A 19,718-nucleotide genomic window follows, 5' to 3' on the forward strand; every position below is an offset into this window, starting at 1 on the left:
CCTGTATGGACGAGGAGGGTGCAGGGTGGGGGAGGGCAGTGGTATGGTATTCCGCTACAGAGCATACTCGGGCTTTCTCGGTGCACAAGCTGGTATCAAGTGCAGTCTGTGTGTTATTCTGCAGCTAACTACGACTGGTGCCTACTGTTTGTCTCAATTTTGTAGTTTATGGACACACGCTCTTTAATATTCTATCGACTGTATGCTGGCGCCTATAATTTCTACCATTTGTTAACCGGTTCAGCTATTCAACTCTTTTTGCATAGCATGGATTTTACAGTTCCCTGTAATTTCCGTCATAGCGCTCCTTCAGTAATATATATTTGCATATGCGCCAACTTATGTGTCATTACTCGTGCCGAGAATTTTTATAGACCTTTTTCCTTTACTAGTTCTTAACGTACCTCAAAATTATGTGGTTTACTTATCCATCTCATTTCTAAAATATTTGTGTAGCATCTGTAGCACCACAGTTCAATTTCTCCTGATTGCTGCTTACTCGTTCCACTATTTGTGTCTGACTAAATATTTTTTTGCTCTTCAGGTGGGTGCACTCAACGACTGTGATGTGACTTTCAAACGATAGGGCACAGCAATCAGCCGTTGTTTTCTTGCAGGTTTTATTCTGCAGATATAGATTTCGGCCAGTGACTAGCCATTACAAATGCATCATTTCATCGTATCAGTGTATGTTCTAGACCGTCAGTCCCCTACTGTTCGGGCTTCTGTCACAGTTCTTCCAAGAGTCTTGAGAGAACTGTGACAGAAGCCCGAAAAACAGCGGACTGACTGACTAGAACATGCACTGATACGATGAAATGATGCATTTGTAATGGCTAGGCACTGGCCGAAATCTGGACCCACCGAATAAAACCTGCAGGAAAAGGACGACTGATCGCTGTGCTCTTTCATTTGCAAAAAATTTCTTTGTTTTGTGTTGATGAGGTATTGAGTGCGAATCTGCTTCAATTTCTCCCACTTACTTCTCCAACGGTTTACTCAATATTTTCATTTGACTTGCTCTCCATATTCTCCATTGATCATTATTAGTCTTTTGGTAATTACATTTTGCTACTGCCCACTTATTTAACTTTTTCTTTTCTACCACACAAATCCTGTCAGATTTAGCATTTCTATTTCATTGCAAAAGTTCTCCGAGTTGTCCTTTCTTTCTCACCCAAAAAGATAGTATACTCTACAATCATCATTACTAATAGCTCTTTCAGCCGTTCTTATACTAGTTTCAAATCATTTGATATTTTTCTTTTATTGATTATTTGGTATACAGACTCCAGCGCCGGTACATTATAGCTCAGCATTACTTCCTTTCATTTTCCTTGAGTTTTTACTTGGTATGCCAAAACTCCCTTACTTTATGAAAATTCTCTGAATTATGTAACTAGATCTTGTGTCTAAAGAAATGTACTTCTTTCTCTGTCACAAATGACTGAAGATATTTTCCTCTCTTGAGACAAGTTATAGGTGCGTAGGTGCGAAGGAATAACTGCGTATCATATTTCCTAGCACAGACAGGAACATATAAAAATTTGATACATAAAGAATGTGAAGCATTTTTTGCTGTTCTTCTCCAAATAACGGTTGTCAAAATTGCAGTTAGGTTTTCGATTTATAGATAAATGAATTTCGGGTGATTGTACTTGTAAGTAACTTCATTAAAATTGTCAAAAGATAGGTTTATGCACCCATCCGAGCATCCTATTTATGATTTCAGATGTTTCGTTAATTGTTTAAATAGTTGAGGAAACCTAAACTCCATCGCTGATTCATTCCGCAGCTTTGTCCAATGACTGATATACCGTTAGTGACGACATCGATGGCGATGAGGTGATAAAGCGATAACTCTTTTTTATTTCCATCACTAGCAGTAGATTTAGCTGAGGGTCTGTAGTGGTCCTTCATCAGTAGCAGCTATCCACGGGACGTCTTGAAGCGAACGATCGGGAAAGGTTGAGATTGACCTGCAAAGGCAGTCACAATGTTAGGAAACATATCATTCGTTCATTACCAAAATAAGAAATGATACACCCAGAATCCTACCACACACCATAAAAAGAATAAACAATTCCTCCACGACTTTCTAAATCCGTCAAAGCAGATATCTCATGGCAGGGGGTGGGGAGAGTGTGGGGAGGGGCTGAGGGATCTTTAGAGGATGAAGGAAAAACATTACTTGGACGTGCATAACGTAGTTACTTCTACGTCCCAGATCGATAAGAGACGGGTGTACTTGACTCGAATACGCGTGGTTCCAAGTGTGTTGTTTCTTGTCTTAGTAGGTATTAACGAATAACACTGAAGGATGAAGGACATCTGTGAAGCGGTTGTCCTAAAGTCATTATAGGAAGCGCTAATTCTTCATTTTGTGAAACCGACAGATTCCTCTAATTTTTTACGGCGTGTCTCTTATCACTTCCCATGATGTCTTTTGGTAAAAGTATTACTGAATGGCTTTACTGTTTTTACTGAATATAAGTTTGCAAATGTACCTTACAGCGAAATGCACACTGAATTTAAAATGGTTTCCAGTTTGCTCAGCTGCACTGCCATCCTCACGTTTGGAATTCTCTCTGTTGTGATTTAAGGCAACAGTTGCAGCTAATATCTTCAGTTGATTTATAATGGATCCTCCTCCTTGCAAACTCGTATTCTGCATTTGATGAGAAAATAATCCCACCATCAAGTGGCAAGAAGCAAATGCCCTTTTATTCTCAGACTGATGGAAACGATTATATCGAGTACCACTCTGGTGAGTAAAATGTGCGTTATACTGCTAATTCAGCTATTGTCGCTTTGCCCAGTATTGGAGGAAACGTGTGTGAACAACATACAAATCGTTTATACGTTTTAACGGATTGTATGTTGTGTTCCTGAGATGAAAATGGGAAACATTCTGTAATGTGCCTGGACAAATGTGGGGGAACTGCTCGAAAGATACGCCTTACTCAAGCCGGGTAGCAGGCCAACGGTCGTTAGTCAGGTGCGTGAATTTCACTCCTGCCTGGATCACACCCCAGTCTCTTAGCTGTAGATGTATGCATTACGCTGCACGATGTCGTCTTAACTATTCTAATTAGTGCGGGAATCAGTTGTCGTTTCAAGTTATAAGCATCACGTAACACTGTGGCAGCGGTGCTATATGCGTCAGAAAGGAATTTCGGCTGACGGTTGTTCAGCTGATTTCTTACAGGTAATGACTAGTCTCAGAAAATTCCTCTTTTTTAAAAAAATGCTGTTGCGTTGTTCTTGGAAAAGTTATATGCAGTTTCGTCGAATATCACCAATATGTACTGCTACTACCGACCTTGTACGTGTGAAGTGATATCTAAAAGTTCCCGAAATTTGAATTTTACGCGAATCGGTGTGGCAAGTGCTTGCGAACTGACTGGTTTGGTCATATGTTGACGAGCGTATTTCAGTTGTCGTGTTTCCGTGTGTTTGCGGTTTTTCAATGGCTGTCCTGAAAGAGCAGCGTTTCTGTGCGAAATTTGTTTTAATTTTGGAAAACCGCTTCAGAAACCCACCAGTTGTTGATGCAGTCTCTTGGTGACAGTTTTGTCAGACTGAAACTGGCTATTAGTGTAAACATTTGAAAGATGGCCGGCCATCGACTGATGACGACAACCGTTCCAGTCGTCCTCGGCTGGCGTCATACCAGAAATGCTTACAGGGAGAGGGATCTGATTCCGCAAGACTGTAGGCAGATCGTCCAAGACATTTGCAACACGTTGCGAATAAGCTATGGTGCATGTGACAGTATTCTGTCCGACGAATTGCATATGTGGAGGACTGGCACGAAGTTTGTGCTGTTACTGCTGCAAGACGATTAGAAGCAACATAGCATGGAAATCTGCTGGAACTTAAGAAACTGCTTCAGGACGCTCCTAACTTTCTTTCAAATATGGTCACTTAAACTAAACAGCAAACGTCGCAGTGGAAGAGTCCGTTTTCACTTCGGCTAAGAAAAGCTCGACAGCTGAAGAGTAACATTAAGAAGTGTTAACTTTTTGTCATGGTACTGACTGGATTGTTCATAAAAAGTTTGTCCTTTGTGGTGAGCCTATAAGTAACGGGCTTTACTTTTATCACCTCGTACATCATATATAACGACAATTTTTTAGGTTACCGTAGTTAGCTTTTTATAATTTTCTTTATTTTATGCTAGAAGAATCTAATTTACACTATATCAACGTATTGGCTATTGACTTGTACACATGTCACGTGATTGACTGTGTAACCTCCCCCACTGCATTCTCTGTAATGTTTTACGTAGTTGCCGGCCGAAGTGACCGAGCAGTTCTAGGCGCTACAGTCTGGAACCGCGCGACCGCTACGGTCGCAGGTTCGAATCCTGCCTCAGGCATGGATGTGTGTAATGTCCTTAGGTTAGTTAGGTTTAAGTAGTTCTACGTTCTAGGGGACTGATGACCTCATCAGTTAAGTCCCATAGTGCTCAGAGCCATTGAATCATTTTTTTTTTACGTAGTTTATGTTACATTCTTCTTAATACTGATAAATTGCAACTTGCAGCACTAGGTTTAGGCTCATGATGTTTTAATGTTATTTACAGTGCCATTGTCTGTATTATTATGATGTCACACTCACCCAGTTTTCATATTGTCGCGTCTCATCCTTTCTTTGCCTTAAATTAGATCTGAAGATCAGTGGTTTTGATCTGACTAGCAGATCACCATTAATAAAAGAAAAAAGACCCAGACGATGTCTTTCATTCATTCAAGAGTTCTATAGTGATATTCTAAAACGTTCGAGGGAAGATTTGAGGAGAAAACGGTGGCTGAGTACTCCACCATGATAATGCACGACCTCATAAGGCTTACATTATTCCGAATTTCTTCGCTAAAACCTTCCGTATCAGCTGTACTCACCAAACTTGCTCCGTGAACTTCTTCCTTTTCGCCTAGAAAAAAATCAACTCAAGGGGTTGAATATTTGGTATAGTGGAGGAGCTTCAGGCGGAGTCGCAGAGGTTACTGAACACCCTAACAAAAAAGACTTCCAGGATACATTTCAAAAATGGTTGAAACTTTGGAATCGGCGTATTATCCTAGGGAACTGTTTTGACGATAATAGTGCAGAACATTGGTCTACGTAAGACGTAATTATTTTAATAAACATTTACGGGAACGTTTGGATACTACTTTGGACATAAATTGATGGTGATTGACAGCTGCAGTGCTGGAGATTCGTTTTGACGCTTCTTATTGATAAAAGAAGCTTTTCACATGGCGCAACGAGTCTGAATGGATTCCAGTCCAGACATTTTTAATTCCAATGAAAGTTACCTTCCTTGCAGCTGTATCTTTTATTTAATTTTGATATTTGTCTCATATATGCACTATCGATTTCAAGACAGTGTTGTCTCATCTTCAGATACCTGTGCAACAGAAAGCACATCTTCAGTAATCTACATTAAATTCATCATGTAACAACAGATACTGGTCAGTTACACGCCAGTTAACATACATACATGTATACATGACATAGTACTCAAATAAAGTAATTATATATAACAACAAATAAAGAATCCATATGAAATATTGCTTGGGGTAAATCCATGTGTCAAGACATTTCCATCAGTGACATCTAAGAGTACGTAGAGGGATTCCGACTGGGACTGCCAGTCAAAATACTACAAAGAGAGAGGGGGTGGAGGCATAATATTTTATTACCAGTGTTTAAAACGGTGGAAATGTGTGCGTACTTGTCTCCTACATTGTACAAGCTATTATGACTTATGTTGTGACAACCGGTGACATCTAGCGGTCTCGTCTGTGATAAAAGCTGTTGGTGACCGTATTAAATGTTTTGTTCAGATCTCAAAGCTATTGTTGTCTGTAATTATTTTATTTGACTACAGTGTCTTGTTTACCTGTGTGTATGTTATATGACGTATACTTGACCAAAATCTGTAGTTACGCAATGAATGTAAAGTTGATGTTCGCATGTATGTTTCGTGTTGTTTAGGTAACTGAAGATGACATAATATTATGATTTTTTTGATATTATTGTTCCTATTCTCCACAAACGGGTGAGCTGACAGTGGTTAAATCCGCTCTCCAACCAAAGTTTGCACAAATTAAATAGGTGGTTTGAAGTACATAAAAACAGATGACAATAAATGATCTTTTTTGAAAACAAATGTTGGTGGACAGCATTTGTGATATTTAAATATAAACACAAGGCAATAGGCGATAAAAAAAATTTGGTCGTAAGTTTTTACGATTTTTAAAAACTTTCAAGATTTTATATTGCATTTAAAATGTAATCACTGGTGGTATTGTAAATGATGCGTGGTGTAATGGTGGTACTTGCCGTGCACGCAAATGACCATGCTCATGATGAAGGTGAAATGGTGAGTGTGGGCAAAGGGACCTGTGGAAGCGCGGTTAGGTGCTCAACGTCTGTGAGGTGAAGGAAGGGCGTAGGAGAAAAATTGAAGGGTCGTGTCAGGTGGACGATCGTGCTGGTGTCTGAAAGAGGGCTGTACCTCAGGACGGATGTCATCGATGACAGTGGGGGTTGGTTGAAGTTCTGGCCTAAGAAGATTGAAGGTGCATGAATGTAGGACAAGGATGTAGTGGGGCAGCTGGGTACTTGGATTGATGACTAGTGGATGGGATACTGAATGCTAGGGATTGGGTTTTGCAATTAATGCGTTAGGTTCGAATGTGTTCTAGGAAGAGAGGTTGTGCGAAGTGGATGAGTTGGTACAGGAAGCGAGTTGGGGAAACTATAGTAGTTTCATGAAATAGATAGTACATATATGAGAATAAATTCGAAACTATAGCTGCAAGGAAATAGATTATTGTCGGAATAAATAACTGATAGTCGTGCGGATACATGTTACGTAGCCGACTCGACAGAGTTAAAAAAAAATTCGGACTACCGCACTCCGGAACGATAGATTGCCCAATGATGGAGAAAGCCGCGCGTGTAGCCGGCAGCGAGGCTAACTGCAGCGCTAGTGGGGCGCCGCCGAAGCCTGATCCGGCCTGCGCGGCGCGCCGCTCCCCGGGGCAGATAGGCGCGCTATCTCGGCTGTCCCGCCGTCCGAGCGGCTGCGCATCTTGCCGGCGCGGTGGCGGCGGCGGCGCCCACCCCCTCACTGCTGGCTGCTGGCTGCTGGCTGCTGGCGACTGCGTCTGGCTGGCTGCAGCTGCTATCATTTTTCCACACGGCTGGCCGCCGGGACGCGCGGCGACGCCTGCCGACGCCCGATAGGACGCCGGCCGCCGCTGGCGACGCCGCCCCCTCCCACTCCCTCCTCCGCACCTCCCCCCCTCCCTCCACCCAGCGCCGCCGACCTCCGGCGGAGCGGCAGAGGCGGCCGGCGGCCGATAACATGGAAATGCGCGCCCCCGGCCATCACAAAGATATGTCAATCACGTGTGACGCCCGACTTTATAGAATATATACGGCGGCGGCGGCGGTGGCGCCCGCGGGCTAAGAGAAATGGCAGCCGATGGGGGCGGCAGATAGCGGCGTGATTGACTCCGGCCGGGCCGCTCAATCATTCCTCTTCAAATTGGATGTGCGAAGACGGCCCGCCCCCGCACTTTTTCATCGCACCCCTTCCCTGCCCTGCCCCGCCAGAGGCGGCGTTTTGGATTACATTTCGGCGGTGTCCCCGCACATACTTAAACGGGCGTGCGCGGCGGCCTGTGAGGCCGCGATAAGGCGGTCCGGCCCGCCCCGGCACTGCCTTGCCTCGCCTCGCCTCGCCTCACCTCGGCTCGCCTCCGCCGCCGATTCGGACGGCCGCCTAGGGGGGCGTGGGCGGGCCACTGTGTCGTTCTGCGCTCACACGTACTCGTAACCACACGCGGCTGCACACCGGCTTCCTCATCGGCGCGCTAGCAACGGCAAAAGCTCACTTACGGTGTCCACGACTTTTCCGTTGCGTACCGAAGCTGGTCTCCGTTCAAGTGATGAAAGATGGAAGTGAGCGCGACGAACCGAGAGTCGGATCTGGGTAACAAGTCACATTGCTCGTTGTAATTCCCTATGCTTCGTGTGTGATGTTAGCTGGTATTTTCTTTCACTAACAACAATTAAAACTGAGCTTTTAGGTCGCACCCTAAACACGACCACTGAAATCGCGACGTTTTCCGAAAAATCTGCCACATACTTGTGACAACCAGAATTATCATTGAGTGATTCTCATTGGCTACCATACACTGTCTCCTGTTTGACAACGACCAACGACAAAGAACAACAGCAGCACACACGGAAGAGCCACGACTCCGTAAGTGCAATTCAGCCTAACAAACGACACAAAAACTGGCACTAAACACAATGCCCGAAAAAAAATGCAGTCCCCTCAAAGAAAAGGTCATTTTCTTGGCAAGTGAGGTGGGAGGTACTTCGTAAGTGTAGGAGTATATGATTACAAATTCAGACCAAACGAAACACACATTTCGTAGCAAAGTATGCCTAAACAGTTGCATCAGTACAAAATCTACCTCTCTCTGGCTACAACGCATGCAAACAACCATAAAGCTAGCAATGACATCCTGCCATAGACTGTCCCATATATATTGCGCCTTTTGTTGCAGCTCGGCAACGGTGCTTACAGGCTCTGGAGAACGAGTAAATTTCTGCTTCAAGGTGTTAAATACGCGTTCTGTTGGCGAGAGAGCTGGTGATCTTGTTGGCCAGGGCAATCCTCCTGCACCACGAAGAGCAAGTTGCGTGGCAGCAGCCGTATGTGGACGGGCATTGTCCTGCTGAAAAAGCACATCACCTTCCTGTCGAAGAAACGGCAGTAGCACAGGGATAACAGTCTGTTCGATATGCCGGGTACTGGTTACTTTACCCTGCAGAAACTTCGAATGTGGTCCCAAGTAGTAGCTGGTAAACCACCCCGCACGCCATGAAGCTTGGATATCGATCTGTGTGTCTTGGGCGATTGCTCTCTGAAACAAAGAGCTTGCCAGGTCCACACTGTACACCTGAAGGTCTATCACTCGCATACAGACACGACGTACTCTCATCAGTGAAGACGACTCAGCACAGTTCCACTCTCCAGTGAACCTTTTTCACGACACCAGAGTAGCCTTGCTTGGCTGCGTCATGGTTTCAGTGGTAGCCTAGACAGACGTACGTGCGATCTCAATCCTGCAGCAACCAGGCACTTCCCAATGGTCTGTGATGAGACAACACGTGCACCATTTGCCCGGATTTCGTCCCTGAATGATGTCCGGTCGGTCACCGCTGGTGTCATTGTGGATCGATCTTGTCTCGCGTTTGGACTACGGTCTACAAGTCTAGAGCTGTTCCACAGAGCTGCAACAATAAGTGGATGTCATCAACATCGAATAATCGTCCTGCACATCCGAAACATAGGTCGAAAAACAGCCTCATGAAATCATTATTATACGTAGAAGATTCCATTTTTAAGTGGTGGTGGTGGTGGTGGTGGTGGTGGTGGTGATGATGATGATGATGATGATCATGATGATAGTGATGATTCCCCCCCGTAGACGATCGTTGGCACTCGTAAGACCCGTAGTGTCACGTACTGTGACGTACGCCGCTAAACCCCTATATCTCGTTGACCTCGCTCCATATCATCTAACGTCACGCCCATTGAGGACATGAGAGGTATTGCTTAAATGAATGAAACATGAAAAATAAGCATAACCCTTAACATTCCAGTGTTTTGTGTATGACAAGTCGCTGCAGTATCCTACATATGTGACTAAAGTGTGTATACTTCACTTGCTCACCTACTCTGTGAGTCGCTCGCAACATCCGCTGTTAGGTGTGACTTCTAGATCGCGTAACTCGTGGCGTATGTCAGGTGCTGTTAACTGTCGAACATGGTGTCGTTATTAAGCAGATTTATAGGCTGTCGACCTTCGCAGACTATGCTAAAGAAAATGATTTATCTACGTTGCCGATAGGATCAATGATCGAGCTGGTAAAATTTCGGAAACGGCGATGTTCGTGAACTCTCCGCCTGTCTCTATGGTGAAAATGTATCGCTGGCTAATTGCATCACCGTAAAAAGACAACATGTAAATATTGATATTCTGAAGGAACATCGATTCTGAATGTGCTTGAGAAAAACCGATACGATACAGTTGAAGTCTACCCATCTGTATGATGATGATTCAACTAAAGAGAACCGAGCGAGGTGGCGCAGTGGTTAGCACACTGGACTCGCATTCGGGAGGACGACGGTTCAATCCCGTCTCCGGCCATCCTGATTTAGGTTTTCCGTGATTTCCCTAAATCGTTTCAGGCAAATGCCGGGATTGTTCCTTTGAAAGGGCACGGCCGATTTCCTTCCCAATCCTTCCCTAACCCGAGCTTGCGCTCCGTCTCTAATGACCTCGTTGTCGACGGGACGTTAAACACTAACCACCACCACCACCAACAACTAAAGAGATTTGACTTTACTGGACAGTATTGAAATTGAACAGCTGGTGATTTCAAATGAAAGTCTTCCTGACGAGGCCGATATTATATTTTAAAGTTGGAAGTATGACAAGTCATCCAACGAGATACTCCAGAGAACAAAAACAGCACCTCACTACCGTCGCTGAAAAGAAAAAAAAAAAAAACGCAAGATAGTGAGAACAACGCTATAGCTGGCGAATTGTTATTGCGGGTTTGTGTACAAATATGAATCCACGTTGAATATACTCATTAGCAGTTTTTTCTTCCCTGAAGACAATTATCTTTTGGCAAGGTTTTGCTACTAGACTTATGCTTCAATTATTTGAAGACCACCATTGAGACATTATGTTACTTCCGTGCCTTCCTAAGTTACTTCTCTGGCTTACAAAGTCCGTCATCTTTGAGATCATCTCAGTTATTTGCTTTTTGACCATTCAACGGCTTCAGGCCATTCAACGGCTATAAGAATCAACGCCGGCCGGAGTGGCCGTGCGGTTCTAGGCGCTACAGTCTGGAACCGACCGACCGCTACGGTCGCAGGTTCGAATCCTGCGTCGCGCATGGATGTGTGTGATGTCCTTAGGTTAGTTAGATTTAATTAGTTGTAAGTTCTAGGCGACTGATAACCTCAGAAGTTAAGTCCCATAGTGCTCAGTGCCATTTGAACCATTCGAAAGAATCAACGGAAACAACAGTGTTCGAGATATTTAGTCATATGCTGAGAGCTATCCATGAGTCAGTTATTGTAAGGTTCGCTGCACAGGGTGTGACAAAGTGTAGTCACTTTAGACACTATCAAGTGGACCCAACAATTTGACTCGAGAATATGCACTCTAAGGAACAAAAAAGAGACGCACCACGAAGGGATTATCCTAATGGAACGGCAATCGATAGATGTGATGTACATGTTCAGACAAACAAAGGATTACAGTTTCAGAAAAACTGGTTGATTTATTCAAGGGAAAGAGCTTCTCAGATTGGGCATGTCAGTAACAGTAACGCCTTGGTCCACCACCGCCAGCTACTCGGCTTGGCATTGATAGAGTTGTCAGACGTCCTCCTTTGGGATAACGTGCCAAATTCTGTCCAATTGGTGCGTTAGATAGTCAAAATACCGAACTGGTTGTAAGTCCCTGCCGATACTACTCCAAACATTCTGAACTGGGGAAGATCCGGCGGCCTTTCCGACCAAGGTTGGGGTTGGCAAGCACGAAGACAAGCAGTAGAAACACTCGCCGTGTGCGGGCGGGCATTATCTTGCTGAAATGTAAGCCTGAGATGGCATGCCTTGAAGAGTAACGAAACGGGGCGTAGAATATCGTCGACGTGCTGCTGTGCTGTAAGGGTGCTGCGGATGGCAACCTAAGGGGCCCTCGTATGGAAAGAAATAGCATTCGAGACCATCACTCCTGGTTGTCGGGTTTTATGGCGGCCGAGAGGCAGGTTGGATCGCACTGCTCTCTGGGGCATCTCCGGACAAATCTTCTCTGGTCAGCGGGGCTCACTTTGAAGCGGAACTCATGACTGAAGACAGTTCTACTGCAGTCACTGAAATTTTAGGCCGAAGACAGCGGTACACCTGCGCGTTACTGACTTGCTCAATTTGTGAAGCTCTTTCTCTTAAAAAAATCATCCAGTTTTTTTTTTAAATTGTAACTATTTGTTTGTCTGTACATGTACGTCACACTTCATGATTTCCGTCCCATTAGGATAAATTTCTTCTTGGTGCGTCGTTAGTTGTTCTCCCTGGTCACAAAAGAGGTTAAGTGTTTAGCTTGTCTGTAAGGCGTATGCAGCTTCACCGAACGTTAGGTGCCTTACAGGAGGTAAACGCCACATGCCCGTTCATGAAGTGTAGTAGTTCATTTAAGACATAACGTGAAACTGACGATTTACAATTGAAGAACTTTTGTAATTTTGCGACTAAGTTGCTGACACAGTAACGTTAAGAGTGGAGCTGACACGCTGGAGACAGCGTGGCGGAGGCCGACACGGAAACGCGCAGTGGAGCAGAGAGCGAGTCGTCGCGGCGCAGTGTCGGTTGGTAAGCCGAGCGCAGGTCGTCCGAATCTGGGCTTATCGGCGGCGCTCCGATGCTCGTAAAGATAAGCGCGCCACAAACTGCGGCCACAGACAATGCGGCGGCGAGGCGAACGCCTGAGCAGCAGCCAGCAGGCACCGGCGGGCGGCCGCGTCCCACGTCCAGCGCTAGCCGCCTAGGCTGGCCACCAGTCCAGAAAGGACTCCGCCTTTCTACTCGCTGTGCCTCTCTGTCTGTAGCGCAGGTGACACTTGTTTTTCGAGTCTATTACTGGCGGTACGTATGCGCCTCTCTTGGTCATCGTATCTACACTATGCAAATTACCTTGTGGGATGTCGCGGAGGGTACTTTATACACCGCTGACACTTTCCCCTTTTCCTGCTCCAGTCGCGAATGGTTTGCGACAAGAAGTATTGCTGGTAAGCCTTCTTGTGAGCTCGAATCACTCTAATTTTACTTTCGTGGTCTTTTCGTGAGATACATATAGCACATTGGTTGAATTTCTAAGAACTCACTCGGAGTTTTAACAAACCACACCATGGTGCAGAATACCCCTCTTTCCCTCTTACAACGTCTGACAATAGAGTTGCCTGAGCATCTACGTGACGCTATCGTACTTACTCATTGAGCCTGTAACGATCCTTCTTCGGATCTTCTCTAATTGCTCAGTCAATCCTATCTGATACTGACCCCAGAATGACAAACAGTGTTCAAGTACTGGTCGAACGAGTGTTTTGTAAGCTAGTTTCTTTGTTGATGGACTACATTTCCTACAAATCTTCCAATGAATCTCAGTCTGGCATTTACCTTACTCGCGGTTAATTTTATACGGTCACTCCATTTCATATCGCTCCGTATGCATATTCCTAGATATTTTATGGATGTGACTGCTTCCAGTAATCATTGTGCAATCGTGTAAGCAAACACATCTGCGTCTTTCCGCCTATTTATGTGCAGCAGGCAACAATTTTTTATGTTGTGATTCAATTATCACTTACTTCACCAGTCGTTGATCTTCTATAACTTTTCCTGGATTTCCTTACAATTTTCTAGTGTTGTGACTTCTGTGCGCCATTCGGCGGAAAGGCTTATGGTACATTACCCAATAGGTCATATATATTGTGAAAAGTAATGGTCCATGACATTACCTTGGGGGACTCCCGAAATTGCTTTTACGTCTTTCCTCCGTTGCGAATGATGTGCTGTGTTCTGTTTACTAGTCACACCAAGTCACACGACCGGTCTTATATTCCGCTAATAGTATTTTCTTCATTAGGATGGAGTAGGATATTGTTCTAACGTCTCCCAGAGTGAAGGGATGAAGCGTCAACCTGATCACTGGTATCTTCTGCTTTCTGGGTTTCTTGAACGAATGGAATGAACAGCGTTTCACACGAGCGTTCTTTTCGGAACCCATATTGATTGCTATGGTGGAGATTTTCGGTCTACAGAAATTCCACAACAGATCGACATCAGAGATACAGGCCTGTAGTTTTGTGGGTCTGTGCGACGACGCTTCCTGAAAACCAGAAGAGCTGTGCTTTATGTAACAATTAAGGACATTTCGCTCGTCCAGGACCTACGGTACACAGTTCCTACAAGAGGAGCAAGTTCTCTCGCATGATCTATGTTGAATCGCATTGTTATCTCGTCAGGTCCAGTAGCCTTTCCTCTGTTGAAGCTAATTCAGTCGCTTTTCTATCTCATTGAGATTTATTTCGATATCTGCCATTTTGACAATTTGTGCGACGATGAAATGGAGGAACTACAGTGCGATCCTCCTCTGTGAAACTCTTTAAAAAAAAAAGACGTTTAGTATATGAGCGTCCTCAGCGTCATACTATGATTCGATGCCATTTTTGTCACAGAGTGTTTGGACACATAGCTTCGATCCGTCTACTGATTGATCATATGACTAAAACGTTTGAGAATTTTCTGTCAAGTTGTAGATTTACTATAGCATTTTTCTTCCTCCCTGTCCGTCCATTTCTGCCTCCTCAATATTTCTCTCTCTCTCTCCTTATATTTCTACACATGGTGAATAGTAATAAAACCGAAAAAATGGCTCTGAGCACTATGCGACTTAACTTCTGAGGTTATCAGTCGCCTAGAACTTAGAACTAACTAAACCTAACTAACCTAAGGAGATCGCACACATCCATGCCCGAGGCAGGATTCGAACCTGCGACCGTAGCGGTCGCTCGGCTCCAGACTGTAGCGCCTAGAACCACACGGCCACTCCGGCCGGCAAAACCGACAAACTTAAGGGACGGATTCCTGACTGGAAATGGAAGAAAGAAGGTCCTATGAACATATGTCCACAAAAGCATCGTTGCCACGGTAGATGGCGCTGATAGTTCCTCTGACCACATGCCGTGTGTTCCTTGCGTGTTGCAATTGATAGTGATAGTAGCGGTTATGCAGAATACACATAATCGTACACTGGCTTACACCATGTTGGCGGTCCTCTTGCCTGGAGTTTGTACTAGGGTTCATCTCAATATCCTGTAGAGCCCAGTCCTCCAAACCTGGTGTACGCACAGTCCGCCGCCTCCCTGGACGTTCGTCCGTCTGCAAGGACCCATGGTCACAAAAACGCACTAAAAGGGCTTGAAATGTGTGACGTGGTTGGTGACTGTGAGGGTACTTTTTTTGGTATAGCCTTGCTGCCTCTCGACTGTTTCCATCTGCTTGCTGTACACGAACAACATCTCGGCTTCTTCCCGACGTGAAAACCGCGCCATTCTGCTGCGTACAGTACGCTGCGCCTATCAAAGAGCCCGTAACACACAAAAAACGCAAGGCACGTGGTCAGAAGAACATTCAGCGTCGTGACAACGATTCATTTCCCGACACAAGTTCATGGCCTCTGTATGTCCATCTTTTCAGAGATGGATGTGGATCTCACCTTTTCAGTGCAGGATGTTAAATCAAACACCTTTCAGCCGCCTAATTTCCGAACTGTTATTTTATTTGGCTGTCAGTTTCGGCGATTTACTACGCCATCTTCAGGCCTCCTGACCCACGTGTAGGAAGATTCTAACTTCGGTTCCGGTTAAAATAGGGGCCAGAATTCAAATACTGGTCTCTGTAGACTTCTGCTTGATACAGCGATCACTTCAACTATCATCATAGGACCTTTACTCCTCCATTTCCATTCAGGAATCCATCCCTGCAGTTTGTCCGTTTCATCAATGTACACCTTGTATTTTTGTCTTTTCCTAACTTCCCCTTCATTTTACACTCTCTCTCTCTGCATTTATGCCTCTACTTTTTTCGTATCTCTATACTTCTGGCAAATCTGTCTCTGAATACCCTGTAAAAAAACACACTTTTGTACTTCACTGCTCTCCTTTAGCGACCACTTGTTGCGAAAAATTCGCATCCCTACGAGACTTCGCAGAAGTAGGGTAAGTTCGCGAGACGCCAGTAGCGGGGAGCGGCAGGCGCTCGAGAAGCTAATGAAACGGGCAGGAAGTGGTGGGGGCAGTGAAAGACGAGCGAGCGCCGCTCTCGACCGCCCGCGTCGGCTGCGATAGCGCGCCGCGCGCCCCTCTCGGCTTTCGACTCCGCGGTCAGGAGCTCGCGTGCGGGGCCCACCCACGGCCCTGGCAGCCCACCTACTGACGCTCACACTCCTTCGCTCCTCGGCCACTTTATCCTGCCCTCAGCACTCCCCACCTCAGTCTCCCTCGTGATTTCCACCGAGCAACGAGGCGTAGCAGTTGGCATACTGGACTACCAGTCGAAAGGATGGCGGTTAAATCCATGTCCGGTTATCCTGAATTCGACTTTCTGTGATATCACTAAATCTATCAGGGCAAATTCCTTTGTAAGGGCACTGACGATTTCATTCTTCATCCTTGAAACAATACGAGCTTATGCTGCGTCACTCCACTGATCTTGCTGGCGACAGGACGTCAAACCCTGTCTTCCTTCCTTCCTCCTGCGTGATTTCCGGCAGCCTTCCACTTTATCAGGGCCTGGCTCGTCCTAAGAACAAAAGAAAGGAAGATTCGTGTTTAACGCCCCGTCGACAAAGAGGTCATTAGAGAGAGAGATAGAGAGAGAGAGAGAACACAAGCTCGGGATAGGGCAGGATAGTAAAGGAAATCGTCCGTGTTCTTTCAAAGGAACTATTCCAGTATTTGCCTTAAGCGATGTGAGAAAATTACGCAAAACCTAATTCTGGGTGGCTGAACGGAGAACTGAAGCGTCGTCCTTCCGAAAGCGAGTTCAGTATGCTAGCCACTGCACCGCTTCACTCAGTCTTCGTCCTAGACATGCCCGGAGGGAAAATCAGTCTGACGTTGGCGTCTCGACTTCCGTTCAGTGGAATTACAAAATCGCTTATGGTAGCGTTTTCCGCTCGTAGAAGTTTGTCCTTCCCACTTTAACATCGTTATAAGCCTCCAGTACTACCCAAGTTACGCCACTTGACGTGAAACTTATCATTGCGTTAAATGGGACAAACATCCAAAGTGATGTAAACTTGAACGCTGGCTGCCTATCACCAAATAATGGTGTTATATATAAAAATAAAGATGCAAATGTTCGTTTGTTCAAAATCTTTAATCTCCGAACGTTCTTCATACAATAGTGAAATGGCTCTGAGCACTATGGGACTCAACTGCTGAGGTCATAAGTCCCCTAGAACTTAGAACTACTTAAACCTAACTAGCCTAAGGACAACACACACATCCATGCCCGAGGCAGGATTCGAACCTGCGACCGTAGCGGTCGCGCGTTTCCAGACTGTAGCGCCAGAACCGCTCGGCCACCATCGGCCGGCAATAGTGAAATGTTTTTAGCAAACAGGAAAGATGCATTTGTTGCTTATCGGTTTGTGATTGGAGTACCTCAGGGAGTCACACCTAGTGATACGTGGCTGGCGACCACGGGGCCCCGAGCTGAGTCGTGGCATTGCTTCCACTTACTTATGCCAGGCTCCTTACTCTTATCTTTCCTATCTGGCCACCCTCGGCCAGCTCTTGTTCTTTTACGACCCTGACGCTATTAGGTTTCGAGGGCTAGGGGTCTTTCATTTTCCAACCTATACTTCTCATGCAGCGTCTGACCCGGAGCGGGCGGCTGCAAAAGGCGTCTGTATCCCATGTTAGGGGCGGCCTCCAGAACTGCGGAAGGCAACGGAATACCACCGCAGATTATCTTCCCTGCATAATGCAGTCTCCATTTTATGCACAAAAAATGGCTTCCTCTCATGTTAAATCAGTGTCCGGAGGTAAAATAGTCCCCCATTCGGATCTCCGGGGGGGACAACTTGAAAGGAGGCAAAAAATCAAAACGAGAATTGGTACCCGGAACGTCAGAACTCTGCTACAAGCAGGAAAACTAGAAAACCTTAAAAGAGAGATGGAAAAGAATCATATGGACCTCCTAGGAGTTTCTGAGGTAAGATGGAATGGACATGGAGAGTTGCAGTCACATGAATATGTATTCTACTACTCAGGAGGAGAAGTAAAGGAATTAATGGAGTAGGAATGATTATGACAAAGGAATTGGCTAAATGTGTGGAATATGTGGACTATGCAAATGACCGGGTTATTGGTGTAAGGCTGAAAGGAGCACAAAAAGATTTACTGATTGTCCAGGTGTATATGCCAACTTAAGAACATGATGACCAAATTGTAGAGGAAACGTACAGTGTAATAGAGAGAATAATGGACGAAAATAAAAAATGCTGCAAAATAGTAATGGGAGACTGGAACGCCATTGTGGGAGAAGGGAAAGAGGGAAACATAGTAGGCAGTCATGGTCTTGGGAAGAGAAATGACAGAGGTGAATGGTTAATTGACTTCTGCAGGGAAAGGCAGCTGATAGCGGCAAACACATGGTTCAAGAACCATAAGAGGAGGCTCTACACTTGGATATCACCAGGGGATAAATACAGAAACCAAATCGATTTTATACTGGTAGAAGAAAGATACAGGAATGGAATCAAGAAGGTGCACACATTACCAGGTGCAAACATTAATAGTGACCACAACTTACTTATGGCAGAAATAGAAATGAGAATGAAAAAACTGAAAAAGGCGACAATGGTGAAGAAGTGGGATTTACAGAAGATAAGGTCCAACAAAGAACAAATTACAGAAATGCTGTCTCGGGACTTTCTAAACACATTACGAGACAAAGAAGCACCTGATAATGCCAACGAGTACTGGAACATGCTGAAAGAAGGAATCATTAAAGCAGGACAGCAAAATATAGGATATGTAAAAGGGAAAAGGTCAAAAAAACCATGGGTCACACAAGAAATGATTTCCAAGATGGAGGAGAGAAGAAAATTGAAAAACAAGAACACTGAAGATGCAAGAAAGATATACCGAAGGTTAAATAACGAACTGCGAAGAGAAACAGAGCAGGCTAGGAAAAAATGGCTAAAAGAGGAATGTGATGAAATTGAAGAACAAGAACACTGAAGATGCAAGAAAGATATACCGAAGGTTGAATAACGAACTGCGAAGAGAAACAGAGCAGGCTAGGAAAAAATGGCTAAAAGAGGAATGTGATGAAATTGAAGAACTGGACAGGAAGGGAAGATACGACTTACTATACAACAGAGTAAAGACTATGACATGGGAACAAAACAGAGCAGGAAGTGCTACTATGGAAATTTTGAGTAAAGACGAAGAGATAGTGTACAAAGATCGTGACGATGTCCTCCAGAGATGGGAAGAATATATAAAAGAGCTATATGACACAAATAGCAAGCCAGAAACTCTGGAACTTGAATCACACAACCGTGTAAGTGATGAAGAGAAAGGACCGACCGTCATAATGGAAGAAGTAAAGTCTGCCATTGCTGCAATGAAAAATGGCAAAGCAGTAGGTACAGATACAATACCGGGAGAAATACTGAAATGCTTGAACCACAATGGAATAAGAGAAATATTGAGGTTATGTAATAAAATATATGACAGTGGTGAATGGCCTGAGGACTTTTTGACAACAGTAATGATTCCATTACCGAAAAAACAAGGAACCAGGAAATGCAGCGAGCACAGGACAATCAGCCTCATTTCACATGCAGCCAAAGTGATGTTAAGAATAATTAATAAAAGACTTGAAAAAGTAATAGAGGAGAATCTCGGCGAGGAGCAGTTTGGCTTTAGACGGAATACGGGCACCAGAGATGCAATAGGGCTCCTACGAATCTTGGGAGAAAGGTTTGTTGAAAAAGGAAGAGACCTATATATGTGCTTCATCGATT

This window comes from Schistocerca nitens, chromosome 6 (genome assembly GCF_023898315.1).
Source record: "Schistocerca nitens isolate TAMUIC-IGC-003100 chromosome 6, iqSchNite1.1, whole genome shotgun sequence".
Taxonomy (NCBI): domain Eukaryota; kingdom Metazoa; phylum Arthropoda; class Insecta; order Orthoptera; family Acrididae; genus Schistocerca; species Schistocerca nitens.